The sequence below is a fragment of the Dasypus novemcinctus genome, chromosome 16, assembly GCF_030445035.2.
Source record: "Dasypus novemcinctus isolate mDasNov1 chromosome 16, mDasNov1.1.hap2, whole genome shotgun sequence".
In the NCBI taxonomy this organism is placed as follows: domain Eukaryota; kingdom Metazoa; phylum Chordata; class Mammalia; order Cingulata; family Dasypodidae; genus Dasypus; species Dasypus novemcinctus.
The window spans coordinates 18,680,914-18,694,208 of record NC_080688.1 but is presented as its reverse complement, the minus strand read 5'-3'; the positions used below and the strand labels follow the sequence as shown (position 1 = coordinate 18,694,208).

General features: G+C 45.5%; 1 protein-coding gene across 1 annotated transcript in view; it reads left to right on the top strand.

The window, feature by feature from the left end:
- PRELID3A (PRELI domain containing 3A) overlaps positions 1 to 13,295 on the top strand; it is a 62,018-nt gene that overhangs the window by 230 nt on the left and 48,493 nt on the right. The gene's annotated exons all lie outside the window — the stretch shown is intronic.

Genomic DNA, 13,295 nt, shown 5'->3' with positions numbered 1-13,295 from the left:
GCCCGAGCGCGGCTTGGGGATGGAGGGGATGCGCCGAAAGGCAGCTGGAGCGGGTGCCTTGACTTTCTGGGGGTGGAGGGGAGGGAGAAGGGGCTGCGCGGCCGCGTGGGGTTGGGGGCCGGGGGGGAGGACCAGGTGGCAGTGCCGCCTCTGCTCCCGACGTCGCCAGGGTGATGGGGAGGAGGGAGCGCCCAGGCCTGGTGATGGGGAGGGGGCTCCCGGCCCTGATCCGGAGGATAGGGCGCCGGGTCTGCAGGGGAGGGGGCGGCCGGCGGATGAGGAGGAGGAGGTGTTGCCAGGGTGACGAGGAGGAGGGGTCGCCCGGGTGATGGGGAGGAGGGGACTCCTGGGCCCGGCGGGGGTGGGGCGGAGACGCAATGGCAGAGGGTCCTTGGGGGCGCAGAGAGCCCGGCATGCGCCTGAGGACCGCGGGAGCAGCTCTCGTCCGGCTTTACGTGCCCTGGAGGGAACGGGTGGAGTGTGTGTGTGGGGGGGTTTAGTGGAGGCCCGGGGGTCTGTGGCTGCAGGCCCTGCGGGGCTGTGGGCTGCGCGGGAGGCGAACGAAGGCGCAGACGCCGAGGCTGGCCTGGCAGGGGGCGTCCCACACGCAGAAGATGGGGCCCCTGCCCGCAGACTGCTCTCCCCTGGGGAGGGCGCAGGGGGCGGGGTGCTGGTTTAGCTCCTCCTCGGCCGAGATTGCGGCGCAGGTGACCCTGACGCTCAGCGTGCGCTCGGAAGGTCCCCGGGGGTGCCCCGCGCTGCGGGGAGCTGAGCGTGGAGACGCGTGCGGGCACCGGGGACCTTTGTCCTGCGCGCACCTGCGAGCTCCGCGGCCTCGCAGCCCGCCCAGACGCCAGCTCCTGTCTGCCGCTTATGGTCGCTGCACAGAGGCACTGGCGTCATTCTGGAAGTTTCTTTCTTTCTATAGAACAATGATTTTCAAATTCCCTGACCTCACTTAGAGAAGCATTTCGTTTTGGGGGAAAAAATAACACTGCGTTAAAAAGGATTCTCTTTTGGCTTCTTTATGTAACATGATGATAAAATTTTATCAAGTGGTGTTAAAACATCTGAAATCATTTTTTAAACGAAAACTTTAAGCCTGATAGGGTCGAATTTTAGTATTGATTCTTGTACAGCCTTGGGTCCCTGAGCGACTAAGCCCCCTTCTTGCCAGCAAGTGATTTGAGGCACCCCTGCCTCAGCTCTCCCAAGGACAGAGCTGCTGGGTGCAGTCCTGGCCCTGGAGGGGAGCAGTTACCTCTCAGTCCAGTGGGCCTAGACGTTCCTGAATCCTGGGCGACGAGCAGCAGTCAGTGGTCGGCCGTGAAAGGGTCTCATGCTTTAGAAAAAGTTCACAGCTGCCCACTGCCCTTGCTGTTTGGAGTCCAAAGCCACGGGTGGAAATGGAATTTGACAAATCGGATTTTTAACCTTGAAAGCAAAGGGCAGGGGAGCGGATGTAGCTCAGTGGTTGAGCGCCTGCGCCCCCAGCGCACCCCCCCCCCCCAAAAAAAAACAAACCCACAAAGGGCCCAAATGGAATTAGACAACCTGGACCCCGCTGTCTGAGGAGAGAGTGGCTAGAGACCGAGTGGCGTGGGGCTGGTGTCTGGTGGGATGGGGGGCCTGGTGTTTGTCCCACAGGGCAAGATTTGGGAGCCGAGGTTCCGGCGGCCCTCCTGGACGTCTCCCCGGGCGCAGGCCGCTGAAACCCCTGATCCCTGCTTTGGGGATTCTGGACTTGCCTTTCTCTGTACTTTGTTTTCTTTCTCTACGCTCGTTGTACTGCGGGTGAATATCTGATTGGAAGGTCACATGTTTGCTCTGGAGGGCAAGGAACATCTGCGCTCGAGGTGTCCTCTGACCTAGTGCTCTTCTAGGCCCGCGCGCCTTAGACCCCCGCCCGGGGAGAGCGTCTCAGCGCTTCTCCCGAAACAGAGGCCCCTTTGGAAAAGCAGGTGGACTGATTCCAGTGTTAGCTGCATAGGCTTTAAGAGAGTTCCAGGAATATTTAAAAACACAGGGGAAGCTGACGTGGCTCAACTGATGGAGCATCCACCTACCACATGGGAGGTCCGCGGTTCAAACCCCGGGTCCCCTTGACCCATGTGGAGCTGGCCCATGTGCAGTGCTGATGCGCACAAGGAGTGCCATGCCACGCAGGGGTGTCCCCTGCATAGGGGAGCCCCATGCGCAAGGAGTGCGCCCCGTAAGGAGAGCCGCCCAGCACAAAGAAAGTGCAGCCTGCCCAGGAATGGCACCGCACACACGGAGAGCTGACACAGCAAGATGACACAACAAAAAGAGACGCAGTTTCCTGGTCCCACCAAGGGTGCAAGCAGACACAGAAGAACACATGGCGAATGGACACAGAGAGCAGACAAGGGGTGTGGGGAGAAATAAAATAAATCTTAAAAAAATAAAATAAAATAAATAAAAACAGGACCAATAAGCCTGACTCAAGTACCTTTTATTTTATTTTTTAAAGATTTATTTATTATTTTTATTTATTTCTCTCCCTTCCCCCTGGTTGTCTGTTCTCTGTGTCTATTTTGCTGTGTGTTCTTCTTTGTCCGCTTCTGTTGTTGTCAGCTGCACGGGAATCTGTGTTTCCTTTTGTTGCGTCATCTTGTTGTGTCAGCTCTCCGTGTGTGCGGCGCCATTCCTGGGCAGGCTGCACTTTCTTTCCCGCTGGGCGGCTCTCCTAACGGGGCACACTCCTTGCGCATAGGGCTCCCCTATGCTGGGACACCCCTGCATGGCACGGCACTCCTTGCGCGCATCAGCACTGCGCATGGGCCAGCTCCACACCAGTCAAGGAGGCCCGGGGTCTGAACCGTGGACCTCCCACGTGGTAGACGGCCGCCCTATCCACTGGGCCAAGTCTGCTTCCCAGGAGTACCTTTTAAACAGTGATTCCATGCCTTTGATTCCAACAGACAGCTGGAAGGGGCACTGGCAAGCAGGCCTTCCTTCAGGGAAATAAGAGTTTGGAGGGGTTGGAGTGGGAGGATGCCCTACAGCATGCTTCCTGTCTAGCCAGGGGCAAGGAAAAGACTCTCCTTTTATTTTTAAATAAGAGAAATAGAATATTATAGATCAAGGCGAAGTTCCCTCTATACCTGCCCCAATGCTGCTCCTCTCTTTCTCTCTTGCTCCCCAATGTCAGGCAAGCTTATTAATTTTGGAGGTAGCCTTTTGAAGTTTTGTGTTCCAAAGATGCATGTCGACTACACATTTGCATGTATGTATATGTATCCATAAAAAGTATGTAATATTGTTGTTGTTGTTTTTGTTTTTAAAATATGTGCCAGTGACATCTCTGGTGATTTTCTCTCCTTTCCTTTCAACAGTATGTTTTTGAAACTGGTCCATGTGGAAATATGTAGATTCATTTTAAGGGCTGCATAATATTCTATTATATGAATAAGTCACAACTTACACTTTCTCTAATTGAAGGGACGTTAAGTCCCCCTGCCCCCCTTAAAAATCATACTACAGTAACCTAAATAAGTCCCCTTAAAAATCATACTACAGTAACCTAAATAAGTCTACTTATTTAGGTCAGCAGTTTTCAAGCTTTTCAGCCTCAGGACCTTTTAACACTTAAAAAAAAAATCGGGGGACCTCAAATAGTTTTTGTTTAGGTCAATTAAATCAATTTTTACCGTGTTAGAATTTTTAAAATTATGTGTCAATTCATTAAAAATAATTGGTTTTATAATAACATAAGTAACCTTTTTATAAAAATATCTATCTTCCAGACCTACAGAATGAGTGAGAAAAATGGCATTGGTTTATCATTTTGCTAATGTCTCTAAGGTCTGGCCTAAGAGAATACAGCTGAACATCCATAACTTCCTCAGTTTTCAGTCTTTCATAACGAAATGTTTTGGTTCAGGTATATGAGTAAAACTCAGCCTCCCACAGGTAAGAAGTTAGAAAAGGAAGGAGTATTTTAATAGTCTTTTTAAGTAATTGGGGATAATCTTTGCTCTTTTCACAAAGCAAGCAGTTGTTTCTTTTCTCTTTTTTCCAACATTTTAAACAACTTTATTGAGGTATAATTTACTTAATATAAAAATCACACATTTTTAAGTGTGTGGTGTGATGAATTTTACAAAAAGTAGACAGTTGTGCACCTATTACCAACATCCAATTTTATGTATACATATTTTTAACAAAGCAATTTTATTGATACATATTAATAAAGCATAAATCTATCCAAAGTGTACAATCAGTGGTATTTGGTGTAATCACATAGTTGTGCATTCATCACTTGAGTCATTAATTGAACATTTTCATTATTCCAATAATAATAATAATAAACAACAAACAAAAAAACCCTCATCACCTCTCAAGCTCGCTGTGCTTCCCCTGCTGTACATAGCTGCTCTTCTGTTTCCACTTATATATTATTCATATTTTGTAAAAAGTCTTATATATACAATATTACCCACATTCATATTTCACATGAGCTTTCACTATGTTATACAGTCCCAACCAACATCTAATTTTGGAATATTTTCTTTATCTCCAAAAGTTCCATTGGGTTCATTTGCCATTAATTCCTGCTTCTACCTTAAGCCCCAAACAACCACTCATCTGCTTTCTGTCTCTGTAGTTTTGTGCTTTGAGAAATTTCATGTAAACAAAATCAGTCAATATGTAGTCTTTTGTGTCTGGCTTGTTTAATTCAGCATGAGGCTTTTAAGATTCATCCACATGGTTGCACGTATCAGTAGCTCCTCTTTATTGTTGAGTAGTAGTATGTGGATATACCGCATTTTGTTTCTCTACCCACCAGCTGATGGACCTTTGTGTTGTTTCAATTTGGGAATCTTATAAACAGTGTTCTGGGCCCTATTTTGGGCTGTGCTGCTAACAAGCCTTTGGTCAAGAGCTTTGTGAGATAAAGTAAGTTAATGGCCAATACATTATGTCTAAAATGATATGAAATATGCAACACGAAACTTCAATATGCTCAAAGTCTTGGATATTGGATTTAGTAATTCAATTTTTAGGAATTTTTCCTAAGGAAAATTAGATATGTTGAAAGATGCTGCAGTAATAAGCCACAGGGGATTGGCTGGATGCAGCCATCTGCACGGTGGCCTATTGTGCAGCTACTGGTTGTCGTATATATATAGGCTTTTTTAGGAGGTACTGGGGAATGAACCCAGGACCTTGTACATGGGAAGCAGGGGCTCAACCACCGAGCTACATCCGCTCCCCATATTATTAATAATAGCTTCATGTTATAGGAAAGTGTTCATTATTAGCTAGGTCTAAAACATAGATGAAGCACCCAAATATTGAGTATGATCCAGCTTAATTTTTTGAAATGTATGCACATATATATGCATGTGCGCCTGTGTGTCTCTTTGTGTGTCAGTATGTATATGTGCATATCGACATGTATGTATGTATATATGCATGTATATGTTTGTGCCTCTGTATTATATATGTGTACATGCGTACATGTGTATTTGTCTGTGAATATATATGTCTGTGTGTGCCTCTGTGTCTGTGCACGTGTCTGTATGTTTTGTATGTGCATCTGTGTGTATGTATTTCTGTGTATGTATGTGTGTGCCTTGTGTGTCTGTGTATATATGTGTGTCAGTGTGTATGCATGTGTCTCTGTATGTATATATGTGTGTTTCTGTGTCTACATATTTTTGTGTGACTACCTTTATCTGTGCATGTGTGTATGTGTGTGCCTCTGTTATGTTTGTGCTTTTTTATGTCTGTATGTGTGACTGTGTTAATGTGTACCTCTCTGAGTGGATGTGTATATGCATGAGCATTTCCATGTGTCTGTGCATGTATGTGTGTGCCTCTCTCTGTATGTGTGTATGAGCGTCTGTGGGTATGTATGTGTGTACGTGTGTGTATGTGTGCTTCTCTGTATGTGTGTCTGTGAGTACGTGTGTGCCTCTTTGTGTTTGTGTATATGTGTGTCTGTGAGTATGTATGTGTGTGTATGTGTGCTTCTCTGTATATGTGCCTGTGAGTATGTGTGTGTATATGTGCCTTTGTATGTGTCTGTGAGTACGTGTGTGTATGTGTATGTGTGTGCCTCTGTGTACATATGTGTGTACATGTGTGTGCCTCTGCATGCATGAGGGTGTCTCTGTGTGCATGCATGTATGTGTATATGTGTGAGTGTCTCTCTGTGTGCATTGTGTCTGTACGTCTGAGTCTGAGACTGTTCAGACACACCTGGGCACTCTGGATGCTGTAGCCCCATGTACTAGTCAGCCAAAGGGGTTTTGATGCAAAACACCAGAAATTGGTTGGTTTTTAAAAAGGGTATTTGTTTGGAGTAGGAGCTTACAGATACCAGGCCATGAAGCATAATTTTCTTCCCTCACCAAAGTCTATGTCCACATGTTGGAGCAAGATGGCTGCTGACGTCTGCGAGGGTTCAGGCTTCCTGGGTTCTTCCCTTCCAGAGTCCTGCTTCTCTGTTTCTCCACAAGATCAGCTGTAGATTCTCAGGTGAAAGGCTCTGTCTCTCTCCCTGGGGCTCCTGCCATGTCTAAGGAGGCGTCTCTATTCCTCTGTGTTCTACCCCTGGGGCTCCAGCTTAAGACTTCAGCATCAAACTCCAACATTAAAAACCCTCAACTCTGTCCTTTGCCATGCCTTTTATCTGTGAGTTCCCACACAGCAAAGGGTAGGGACTCAACACCCTAATGATGTGGCCCAATCAAAGCTCTAATCACAACTCAGTCATGCCCAGGTACAGACCAGATTACAAACATAATCCAATATCTATTTTTGGAATTCATAACCATATCAAACTGCTACACCCTGGGAAATAAAGTCACGAAGAAGAACACAGAGGAATAGAGATACTACCCTGCAGAGGCCATGGGAAGAGAGAGAGCCTGATAGTCTACAGCTGACCTTGTGGAGAGAACAGAGCAGCTGAGCCTGGAGAGAAACCAGCCCTGGGAGAGAGACGAGCCTTATGCCAGCCTACAGATGATATTAGAAGCAGCTGGGACCACGGAGCCAAGAGAGGAAGAGGAAGACTGAACCCTCGCAGACATTGCCCACCATCTTGCTCCAAAATGTGACCAATGACTCAGGGTGAGAAAATACCTCCTGTGGTACTGGGGTTGGACTCTTTAGGGCCTGGTAACTCTAAGCTTCTACCCCAATAAATACTCTTTATAAAAGACAATAGAGTTCTGGTACTTTGCATCAGCCCCCTGTGCTGACTAATGCAGAAGGCTTGGGCAGCAGCAGGTCTGGCTGGGCCTCTGGTGGCAGGAAATGCGCAGGAGGACGGCGTCTGCCCTGTCACCCAGAGTGCTCTGGTGAACAGATGGGGGTGGGGCATGAAAGCACTGAGGGATGCTGTGGGACACCCAGGCGCCCTCAGGGGGCTCTTCAGACGGGGTGGCAGCCACGGCTGTGAGGTAGTTGTTGCAGCCATGGCTGTACTCACAGGTGGCGTGTCTGGAGGAAATCGAGGTGCTTGTGTGGAAGTAAGATGAGGAAGGTAGACCAGCATGTGCAGATGCTTTTTTGCCCCTTAAATTTTTTATTTTGTAGTAATTTCAAATTTACAGGACAGTTGCAAAAATATACAAAACCCCATATAGAACACTCCAACATACCCCTCTCTCCACTGAGATACCCAGGTCCACCAATTTTAATATTTTGCCATATTTGCTATATCATTCTATAATCAATCTATCAATTTTCTAAATATTTGAGGGTAGATTGTATATGTCATGTTCCTTGAACACATAGCAGTTCCATGTACATTTTCTAAGAACAAGGATATTTACTATACTATGAAACTGTAATATCAAGTTTAGGTCTATGCTCCAATTTTTTCATAGGTCTCAATAATGTCCTTTTGGGCATTTTCTCCTTCAATATTAGATTCAGTTCAGGATCATGTATTGCATTTAATTGTTATTGTCTCCATGGTTGCTCTTATTGTGGAAACAACAAACTTTCCCATCCCAAGCAATTCATTGGAATTAATCACACTCACAAGTTGTGCTCCCCTCACCACCATCCATTTCCAAAACCTTCCCATCACCTCCTTTTCCCTTTCCACCCCTGGTAACCTGTATTCTACTTTCTGGTTTATGTGTTTGCTTATTCAATCATTTCATACAAATGAAATCACACAATATCTGCCCTTTCACTCAACATGCTCTCTCCAAGGCTTATCTCTATGGTACCCTGTTTTGGAACTTTCTTCCTGTTCATGGCTGAATACGACTCCATTGTATGGATATACCACATTTTGTTTCTCTCTTCATCTCGTGGACACTTGGGTTGCTGGCCACCTTGTGGCTGTTGTGAATAATAACTCTATGAATGTTGGTGTACTAGAGAAGCTTTTAGTTTTCTTCATATATGCCTTTCCCCCCAATATTTGAACACATTTTTTTAAAGATTTCTTTCTTTCTTTCTCTCCCTTACCTCCTCCCCCCCCCCCCCATTGTCTGCTCTCTGTGTCCATTTGCTGTATGTTCTTCTGTGTCCACTTATATTCTCATCAGGCAGGTCTGTGTCTCCTTTTGTTGTGTCATCTCGCTGTGCCAGCTCTGTGTGTGTGTGGCACCACTCCTGGGCGGGCTGTGATTTCACGCGGGGTGGCTCTCCTTTGAGTGGGGGCCACTCCTTGCATGGAGGGTGCCCTTCTGCAGGGGCATCCTTGCGTGGGCTGGTACTCCTTGCGCGCAACAGCACTGTGTGTGGGCCAGCTCACCACACGAGCCAGGAGGCCCTGGGTATCGAACCCTTGGACCTCCTATATGGTAGGCGGACACTCTGTGTGCTGAGCCACATGCATTTCCCCATATTCTTTTTATAATCAGAAGAAAATGTTGGCCGCCTCAAGTGTTATACCCGTTAGAAGTTGGAACAAGTTGTTAATCCTGGGTAACTTATCTGTGGTCAGGAGCAGTAGCTGGCTCTAGACGTGCATACGACAGATGCATTATTTTATTATGATATTGTGGAGCTGCCAGGTGTCGAGTGACCAATTAGGACATCAAGCCAAACTTATTCACTTACTGTTCTAGGGCAGGCAAGAGGCAAAAGGAGTCGCCAGCTCCCCAGTGTCCTATTTTCCCTGCAGACCTGCACCGGGTGAGGATGCAATGTGCTGTGCAGATGGAGTGGGGGTTCCTCTCCCTGCTGGAGAGCCCTGAACAAGAGGGTCTTCCTTGTTGGGAGGAAGGCGAGGGGAGGGAGTGGAAAGCTCCAAGTCAGAATGGGTACTGGTATCCAGCCGAGGCCCCTGCGGAGGAGGCCTGTGAGTGGAGGGTCCTGGGCTGGGGTGCAGACGTGACTGGGAGCGTGGGTGCTGTGCACCCGGTCTGGTGTGGGGCCGGCAGCCCCTGCGAGGCCTGCCAGGTACAGCCTTCGAATTGCCTGCGCTCAGCCCTCCGGGATCAGGATTTTATTTTAAACTTTTTATTTTGAAATACTTTCAAATGTACAGGACAGTTACAAAAATAATACAAACCCCACACAGAGAACTCTTGTCTCCCAGATATCTCCCAGATACCTAGATTCACCCACCAGGTTTTTTCCAGGAAGTACCAGGAATTGAACCAGGACCTTGTCCATGGAGAGCAGGTGCTCAACCACTGAGCTAAATCTGCTCCCCAGTGAGAGTTGATTTTTTCATTTGTTTGTTTGTTGGAGGTACTGGAGATTGAACCCAGGACCTAGTAAATGGGAAGCAGGTGTTCAGCCACTTGAGCTATATCCGTCACCCCCACCCACCAATTTTAACACTTTGCCACATTTGACGTATCATTCTGTCTATCTGCCTATCACTGTGTTAACCCATCCGTCTGTTGGTTCATCTGCTATCTGTCTACTTATCAATGCATTTTCTGAATACGTGAGTGTGGCTCGACACATCAATCTCCTTGAACACTTAATACTGCCATGTATGTTTCCTATGAACAAGGATATTCACTTTTGTAACCACCTTAAGTGTAGTTATCAAGTTAAAGAAATTTAAGTGAAATAAAGCTTACAATCTATATTCCAATTTATTTATATGTTCCAATAATGTCCTTTTGGGCCTTCTTTCCTCCCTTGTAAATCCTGTCTAGGATCATGTATTGCCTTTAATCGTCATGGTCTCTTTAATTGCTCTTTTTTCTTTCTTCTTTCCTCCCCTCCCCTCCCCTCCCCTCCCTTCCTTTCCCTTCTGGAACAAGCTTTAGTTTTCTGGTTACTAATGCAAATGCCATACAGTAGGTTGACTTGAATAATGGGAATTTATTGGCTCTTGGTTTTGAGGCTAGGAGAAGTCCAAAGTCAAGGCACCATCCGGGCAATGCTTTCTCCAGAAGACTGGAGCTCTGAGGCTGGCTGCCGGCGATCCTTGGTCCTTGGCTCTTCTGTCACATGGCAATGCACATGGCCACCTCTCCTGGCTTTTCCTTTCTTTTCTGGGTTCCATAGGCTTTCAGGTGCTGCCTGCTCCCTCTGGCTTTTCCTCTTTGATGTTGGAGTTTTGATTTGGAGTTTGATGCTGGAGTCTCCTACCCCAAATAAATACCCTTTATGAAAGCCAACAGACTTCTGTTATTTTTGCATCAGCACCACTTTGGCTGACTAATACATATGGGTGGGCAGTGGTTGAAAGAGGAAGTCTAAGGTCATGTATATTAATAGAAGGAAAGTTAAAATATGTAAGATGGGACTGTATAGCACAGCGAAACCTCATGTGAAACATGAATATGGGTAATATTGCATATATAAGACTGTTTTTACAAAATATAAATACAAATAAACTGGAGAGACAGAAACAATAGCTATGTGTAGCAGAGGAAGCATAGAGAGCTTGAGAGGTGATGAGGTTCTTTTGTCTGTTTATTATTAATATTATTGGAATAATGAAAATGCTCTAATAATGACTGAAGTGATGAGTGTACAACTATGTGATCATACCAAAAACCACTGATTGTATTCTTTGGATGGATTTATACTTTATTAATATGTATCAATAAAATTGATTTGTGTAAAAAATACCTTACTCATATGGTTACCTTTACCAGAGGCCTTTATTTCTTTATTCCTGCTTCAATCCAATGTCTAGTGTTCTTTCCTTTCAATCTGAACAGCAACCCTTAGCATTGCTTGTACAGTAGTTTTAGTGTTGAGGAGCTCTCTCAGCTTTGTTTATCTGGGAATATCTTTTTTTTTTTTTTTTTTTATTAATTTTTTTATTTTTTATTGACTTTGTAATAATATTACATTAAAAATATATATGTGAGGTCCCATTCAACCCCACCCCCCCACCCCCCCTCTCCGCCCCCCCAACAACACTCGTTCCCATCATCATGACACATCCATTGGATTTGGTAAGTACATCTTTGGGCACCTCTGCACCTCATATACATTGGTTTTCTGGGAATATCTTAATATCTACCTCATTTTTAAAAGAAGTTCTCACCAGGCTAAAATTCTTGGTTGGCAGTTATTTTCTTTGAGCTCTTTAAACATTCCATCCCTCTGCCTTCTTGCCTCCATGCTTTCTGATGAGAAATCAGCACTTAGTCTTATTGGGATTCCCTTGTACATAACTAGTTGCTTTTCTCTTGTAGATTTTTAGAACTAACTCTCTTCTTATCCTTGGGACTGGACAGTTTCACTACTATGTGTCTCAGCTTGATTATCTTTGAATTTATTCTTTTTGGTGTTCATTGGGCTCCTTCAATGTGCATATTCATGTGTTTTGTTAAATTGGAAATTTTTCTGCCATTACTTCTTTGAATAGGCCTTCTGTCTATTTCTTTCTTTCTTTTTTTTTTTTTTTAAAGATTTATTTTTATTTATTTAATTCCCCTCCCCTCCCCCGGTTGTCTGTTTTCTGTGTCTTTTTGCTGCGTCTTGTTTCTTTGTCCACTTCTGTTGTCGTCAGCGGCACGGGAAGTGTGGGCGGCGCCATTCCTCGGCAGGCTGCTCCCTCCTTCGCTCTGGGCGGCTCTCCTTATGGGTGCACTCCTTGTGCGTGGGGCTCCCCTACGCGGGGGACACCCCTGTGTGGCACGGCACTCCTTGCGCGCATCAGCACTGCGCATGGGCCAGCTCCACATGGGTCAAGGAGGCCCGGGGCTTGAACCGCGGACCTCCCATGTGGTAGACGGATGCCCTAACCACTGGGCCAAAGTCGGTTTCCCTATTTCTTTCTTTTCCTTCTGAGACCACCATATATGTATACTGGTATGTTTGATCATATCCCACAGGTCTCTTGGCCCTGTTCACTTTTTCAATTCTTTTTTCTTTCTGATTCTCAGCCTGAATCATTTCAATATTTCAATAGTCTTGCCTTTAAGATCACTGATTCTTTCTTCTATCAAGTCCAGTCCACTATTGAAACTCTGTATGGATTTTTTCATTTCAGTTATTGTGGTCTTCAACTCCAGTAATTCTGTTTAAAATTCTCATATTGTTCACTCATTGTTTTTCCTCTTATCCTTTTAATTTTGAGGAGGTCTCATCTATTTTTGTTTCTGTTGCTTGTGCCTTGGATATAAGATGCAAGAAACCACTACCTACCACAAGATTTTTTTTTTAGGTACCGGGGATCAAAGCAGGCACTCAACCAATGAGCTACATCTATTCTTCCCTCTTATCCTTTGGAAGTTTTAATCTGGTATGTCCAAAGTCTTGTCTTCCTTGATGGTTTCTGGATTTTTATCTTGTTCCTTTGGATGGACCATCATTTCCTGTTTGTTTCTCTTGTAATCTTTTGTTGTATACTGTACATTTAATATTTTAAAATGTTAACTCTTGGATTTGATTTAGTCCCTGAGCTGTCTGTTCCTAAGTTTATATCCGGATGGTGATATTATAGAGATTTCCTTGATGCCAGGAGCTAACAAAGCCAAACAAACCAAAGCAAAGAACACCTTTCACAGCCTTTTCACACCTGCTCTTATTTGGCTAGTGGTTTCCTTAAGAGCTTAGCTCTCTTATCAAGAAGATCAGCCCAAGGCAAATGAGACGTGCAGGGTCCTCCCTTTCTTATCTGAGTCTGGGTGGAGCCCTGGAGCTTGCTTCCTTACCTGGGCTGTGCTTGCTAAGGGCTGAGGAATTTTCCTGTTTACAGTTCAGAGGAGCTCAAAAGCCCTGTCCAGTCTACTCCCTTTGAAATAGACTTTCTCCTGGATCTCTGTTGTGTGGTTTAGTAAGGTAATCCCTAGCCCCAGGCTGCTTGTTTCTTGCACTGCTTTAGCTATTTGCAAGGTGCTTCACTGTCTTCAGGGCAAATTTGGGGGTGGTGG